This window comes from Rhagoletis zephyria, unplaced genomic scaffold, assembly GCF_001687245.7.
Source record: "Rhagoletis zephyria isolate East Lansing unplaced genomic scaffold, Rhagoletis_zephyria_1.1 Rzeph_scaffold_05617, whole genome shotgun sequence".
In the NCBI taxonomy this organism is placed as follows: domain Eukaryota; kingdom Metazoa; phylum Arthropoda; class Insecta; order Diptera; family Tephritidae; genus Rhagoletis; species Rhagoletis zephyria.
The window spans coordinates 31,461-37,385 of record NW_016162700.1 but is presented as its reverse complement, the minus strand read 5'-3'; the positions used below and the strand labels follow the sequence as shown (position 1 = coordinate 37,385).

General features: G+C 39.7%; 1 long non-coding RNA gene across 1 annotated transcript; it reads right to left on the bottom strand.

The window, feature by feature from the left end:
* Positions 1–748: 748 nt before the first annotated feature.
* LOC108372310 (uncharacterized) lies at positions 749–2,132 on the bottom strand. Its single transcript, XR_001848841.1, has 3 exons — positions 2,082–2,132; positions 980–2,016; positions 749–909 (listed from the first exon to the last, which is right to left on the bottom strand). It is a non-coding gene; the product is annotated as an uncharacterized LOC108372310 (long non-coding RNA).
* Positions 2,133–5,925: the final 3,793 nt, after the last annotated feature.

The window sequence follows — 5,925 nt, the reverse complement described above, 5'->3', positions numbered from 1 at the left end:
TTTAACATAATCCACCACTATGGCCTTTCATCAAGAAAATTATTTACTCATTATACGTAAAACCTTCAGGTAATGTTCAAAGAAAGAGCTGAAACTGTAAGGTCTCACGGATAATTGATTTGCATGAGAAGGAGAGTGCAACCATAAAAAACAGTGTAGCAGTTGCGAACACTACCTATCGGCCTACTCTTTCAAATTACTGACTTTTGAAAGCAGCTCCAATTTCCGAAAAACGAACTTCCTGTTACTACTTCTAGTCTGTACTGACATTTTTATGCTCATGTCAAACGTAATAATCCGAGATTTACGCACAAAGCAGCCCCAAAGTATTCAAAGCATTATTATTTTGAAACTTCGTATCAGAATACTAAGTTATTTACGAGTATTTTAAATCGACTTCCTCATAATTCTGCACAAATTCGGCTAAAACAAAAATCGAGGTACACGGCAATACTGGTGTTAGCACTTGCAACAGAATTGGATTACTGGCAAGTTACTGAGTAACTGATAATCAGTGAAAACTCATGTCATATTCCGAATAAGAAATAGGCTTAAATTAAAAATTTTCAACCCAATAATCGGACGGATTCTGTGGGCAAAGTAATTATATGGGCTGGCCTTTAGCATCTCTGTTTTTATTATTTAAACTAAGTAACCACATCAATATTCTGCCTTTATCTGAACCCAGTGCTGAGATTAGGTCCAGATCCTCATAAATACATGCAGACTAATTGCTTAGTGTTTACACATACCTGCAAATTTATCCTACCCAGGGCATTAGAGTAACTCATCCTTTTAATAGTTCCGAGACGTGTTTGAAGTCGCTTGCAAATCGCGCTCCAGGGATGTTGCCTAATACGGAGGTCTTGCTGATCTACATTCCAGTGAGTCATTCTGCGCAACCCTTTTCTGCAATCAAAACGCGAGCATTTTTAGAAATATACGGAATGATATATCGATATAGAATTCTACTACATACAGCATACGAGTTGTGTTACCGGGCGAAGAAATCAATTTAGAACTCGCAACACTACTCGATGCGTATCTGCAATCTCCTTTGGCCACACACTATAGGTATGCCGAGTTACCCCGTGTCATAGCCGTAGATCAAATGACCTCATCATCGCGTGTATGTAATAGCAGCGGCGCCCAAGAGAAAAATTGAACTCAGGGCCTGTGCCAATTGATAGAAAAGTTCTCTGGATAGTAAATTTTTAACAGCTATGAGGTGAATAAAAATGTTTGATACGGCAGGGCTAGTGAAAAATTTGACAGCAAGCATTATCAAGAAGAAGAACGAACAACGCACGTATACACATAAATTAAAGAAAACAAAAGCTAGTGGAAATAAAAGAACATGGTCCCGCCGGCAAAAAAAATAAAGAAAAGCTATATAACTTGTAAGATTTAATTTCAGATTTACATATGAAAAGGCGTTATGTATTTTTTTAATTAAAAATACTATTTTACAGGGAGCAGTTCAGAACGCAGAATCCTTCTGGAAAAGCGCATTGACAAGGATGTTTGGTTCAGTTCAAAGAACGCCAACAGCAACGAAGGCTGGAAGTGAGTAAGAACAATATAAATAATTTGAAGACTTTATTAAGCAAATGACTTCGTACTCCACTGACCATCCGTGGCGCTTTTTGGGAATGTGAGTTACAATTTTTCGAAACGAAGCAGAGGACAACCTAAGATACATTTTTGTAGTCTTGTTATCGCCGTTCATAATGCTGCTTAGTATTTTGGAATAAACGTCTTGTTGCATGTACATAATACCCTAAAACGACATATGTTTTTATTGGAAACAATTGTACACGGTTTTAAACATTTTTGTGAACACACTTACCAGACGGTTTTGACGTGTTTTTATTTTTAATATTACTGCTAAAAGGTCTAATAAATGCATGGATTTTAGTTCCAGAAGGATTGAAATCATCAAAGGCAAATATTTTCTATATAATTGCTGCATTTTATAAATAGCAAACTCGATAGTCTTCTTGTGCATCAAAGCAACTGTCAAAAATTTCCAGCAGTAAAAAGTTACGAATTGGCACAGCAGAAATGTAAAATTTTCTCACCATAGTAAAAAGTTTTTCCACCATAGAACTTTTCTATCAATTGGCACAGGCCCTAAACGTTTTGTGCATAAAGTTGCTGGCAAACAAGTACGAATATAGCTTATTGGCTAAGTTTTACGTTTCACTTAATCTGCTTCTCAGTTTTCAGTTTTCACGGTGGAAGTATGCATTTCACTGCTTATCAAGTAGCGAGCCACTTTTAAGCACCTAATTGATACTTATTCGCTAGCGAGCTGCTCCACTTTTCCACATATAAAAGTGCACATGTGTGAATTTACAACTTTTCGTGCTTCTGCTTGTTTCTAGATCTTTTGGCTGCATTCTTCGCAAGCCCGTGAGGCCTAGTTATAGTTTCAATATTTTTTTGCACTTCCATAACTCTATAAGCACACCAAGTCCTGCAGGGATGAGCACTAACATCGATGTATTCTCGTACAGTAAATACAGAAATATCACAATTTGCGAGAATGCACACCAAAGAGTCGTACGCGTTGAAAGACCTTCATACTATATTTTCTCCCCCGGAATATAACGTCATACCTAAACGATAGGAAGTCAAAGAGTAGATGCACACTGGCAACAAATATAGTACCGCAGAGAAGGAAAGCGTTCGTGTCACCCTTTATACCTTTTAATTCATCTATATCCTTCTGGGAGAATCCTATAGTCTGCATCATTTGCATAGTATGTTCGACCATTAGCATTAAACGCAATTTTCCAATGCCAATAGGCTTATAATGAAATGTTACTTTCAACTCGGTGGTATTTTTGGTAACTTGTACCAAATTTTTTAAACGTGTATTAAAAAAAACATAAAAATAAATCAGTCTTAAAGATTGGCATTATGGACAAAAAAGAAAGTAAATACGGTTCTCTCTCTGTCAGAAGTTACCAGTTTTAGTCCGAGAACTTTTTGCTGGTAAATTCTGGTAAATGTGTCAAACGATCAGCTGTAGTGTGTTTGGCAACCAAATTGTAAACAAAAGAAAAGTGCACTCTGCTTATTCATGTTGAAAAGTATTTAATTACTTGTTTAAGTGGATTCTAATGAATTTGAAAGTATTTTTGGTTATTTACATGTGTGAGCTGTGTTTACATACCAAATAATGAAAAATTTACAACCAAAATTTGGAGGTTATGTTGAAGTTGACAGAAGTTACCATTTTTTACTAGAAAGCGATCCCGTACTTTCCAATGTTACTCTCTCGCTCTGAGCGAATTTTTATTTTTTGACAGTTTTACTAGTCTGAGTCCGAGGAATACGGGATTGCACCGCTTGATAACTTCACAATTTCGACAACTAATGACTCTCATTTATTTAATTTTTGTTCTTCACTCCCCAAAGGCGCTATTGACTCAGTATTCACAAAGCGTCCCGCACATAGCTCCTTAACAAAAAAATAAATACATATATATATATATATTGACTTATTTATTTCAATACAGTGTGTATAATATTAATAGTCCGACGCCGAGTGTCAAAAGTACTGGATATTTTAAATAGGTACCGAGTAGGTATGAATACTCATATGTGTTGACTCAGCACATTTCTAATATAAGAACGTAAATTTCAATTTACGCTCTTGGTTGACAGCGCAGCCAGGGTTAGGACTGCCTACGATCGGTAAACTGAAAATCTACTACGCAACTCGATACCGGCGAACTACTTAGATTTGCTCGGGACAAAGCAAAGATTATTAAATATGAATTTCCTTTTAATAAAATCATGAGTTATGGCCCTCTAACTTAGTAATATTCAAATAAAGCATTAAGTTGTTATACTCCCAAGCACATATATAAGTACTTGCGATTTAGCGAAGTTCCGCACAGAAATCAAAGTCGATAACAGTGTGTCGATGCATAAACATGAGGTGCTCCACACTCTTTATGCAAAAGTCATGCAAGATTATGCACACTATCACAAAACAGTGATATATGAGACCACCCGTACCATAAAATAACTGAACATATTAATCACGAAATTTATAATAACCACATATAATTAAGTTTTTTTTTGCTACTCGCCACCCAACCATAATATATGTATATATACAAGTGCGTATATCTATATAGCCAAATATACAAAGGGGAAAAATGATGATTTCAGATATCAACGATGACTTGCTTCACCTCGATGAGAAAGAAGGCAGAGCAACAATCGAACCGCTTTGCTCTAGCGTGCCGTTTATGCCAAGGTATGCATCCGATACGGCTCTGTCCATCATTCCGCGGGAAAACTCCCGAAGAGAGATTGAGGGAGGCGCTGATTGGTCGCTTCTGCGGAAACTGTCTGTCCATGAAACATCGGTCTGGCGAGTGCACGAGCGAAGAAAGATGCCGTCGATGTCGCGAAAAGCACCACACAACACTGCACATGAACGACGAATCCGAATCTCCTCAGCCGATCGACGGAAGACCATGGAGCGAGCAAGTGGCCAGTGAAGACGAATCTGAACCTCCTCAGCCAATCGATACAAGACCATGGAGCGAGCAAGTTGCTAGTGAAGATGAATTTGAACCTCTTCAGCCGATTGACCCGACACCGTGGAGCGAGCAAGTTGCCAGTGGAGACGAGTCCGAACGCGTGTTATCTATAAACGCGTCCGACTACGGAAATGAAACCAGGCCCCTCCGCCCGGAAGACGAAGTAGCAGAATCCACACCGGAAACTTGGGCTCTCCGCCCGAGTATAACCAGGGGATCGGAAACTCGGCTTTTCCGACCACTGTTAGCACACGAGCGACGCCGGGAACGTGGATCGGAAACACGGCCTTTCCGACCGCGGTCAACAGCCCGGCAGAACCGCAGAGCGGAAACTAGGCCTTTCCGCCTGCGGCAAAGGCGAGAGGAGTCAGACAGGCCCAATCGCGATCAGGGTAGACTGGAGACGAGGCCTCGCCAGCTACCCATTGCATTTCGAGCGGGTCGACTCGCACGCGAAACCCAAGCGTTACGACCGGTGACCTCTATTGCTCCTACGGTCGTGGTAAAAGTAGAAGCTCGTGGACGGCTGCACCTTATACGCGCGTTAATCGACGTATGCTCTCCGTCTTCGATAATTTCAACAGATTTAGCGGTAGAACTCAGGCTTGACGTTTCAAATTTCGGAACCCAACGTGGCTGTCTACTACGTCTGAGGGGAAAACACTGCCAGAACACCAGGTTGGCTATCCACGCCACAATGATAAAAAATTACGTTCGTGTTAGCCCCACTAGTAGCGTCGATCCATCAGTAGCGACAGCGTATACGCACATACGATTAGCGGATCCAAACTTTTATACGTCTACTCCGATTCGCTTAGTATTGGGAGCCGACGTATACCCAGACATCATACTGCCGGGTATGCTCCCAAATACGTTTGGTCCCTTTATCGCGCAAAGCACCATTTTTGGATGGATGCTCTCAGGAGTATGTCGCTCTTAAATTCCATTTTTGATTTTCTTTAAACATGAATTTTTAACTGAATTTTGAAATTTTTTATGAATAATTGTGCTCTGAAATGTTCAACCATACCTTTTTATTAGTATTTTTTCCTTTTATCCTTTCATTAGCTAGGAAACTAAGACGTGGACCACCGGAACTTGGAGGCATCCTTCCACTGGAAACAATAATAATCTTTTTTTCTCAAATGAGTTGTTATTTTACATATGTTTAGACTGGTTTTTCTACTTCTTAGTACTTAGTCCGGCGTGGTGGCTGAAGCGCTCGACCGACGTTGCTGATAGCAAGCCGGCATGTTTAGGCCTTCATGCAAAACTAAATAATTTAAAGGTAATGTAAAAGTGCATTGACTTGAGCCGAGCACACAAACATACTCTGGCATATATACGGCCTACCTTTATT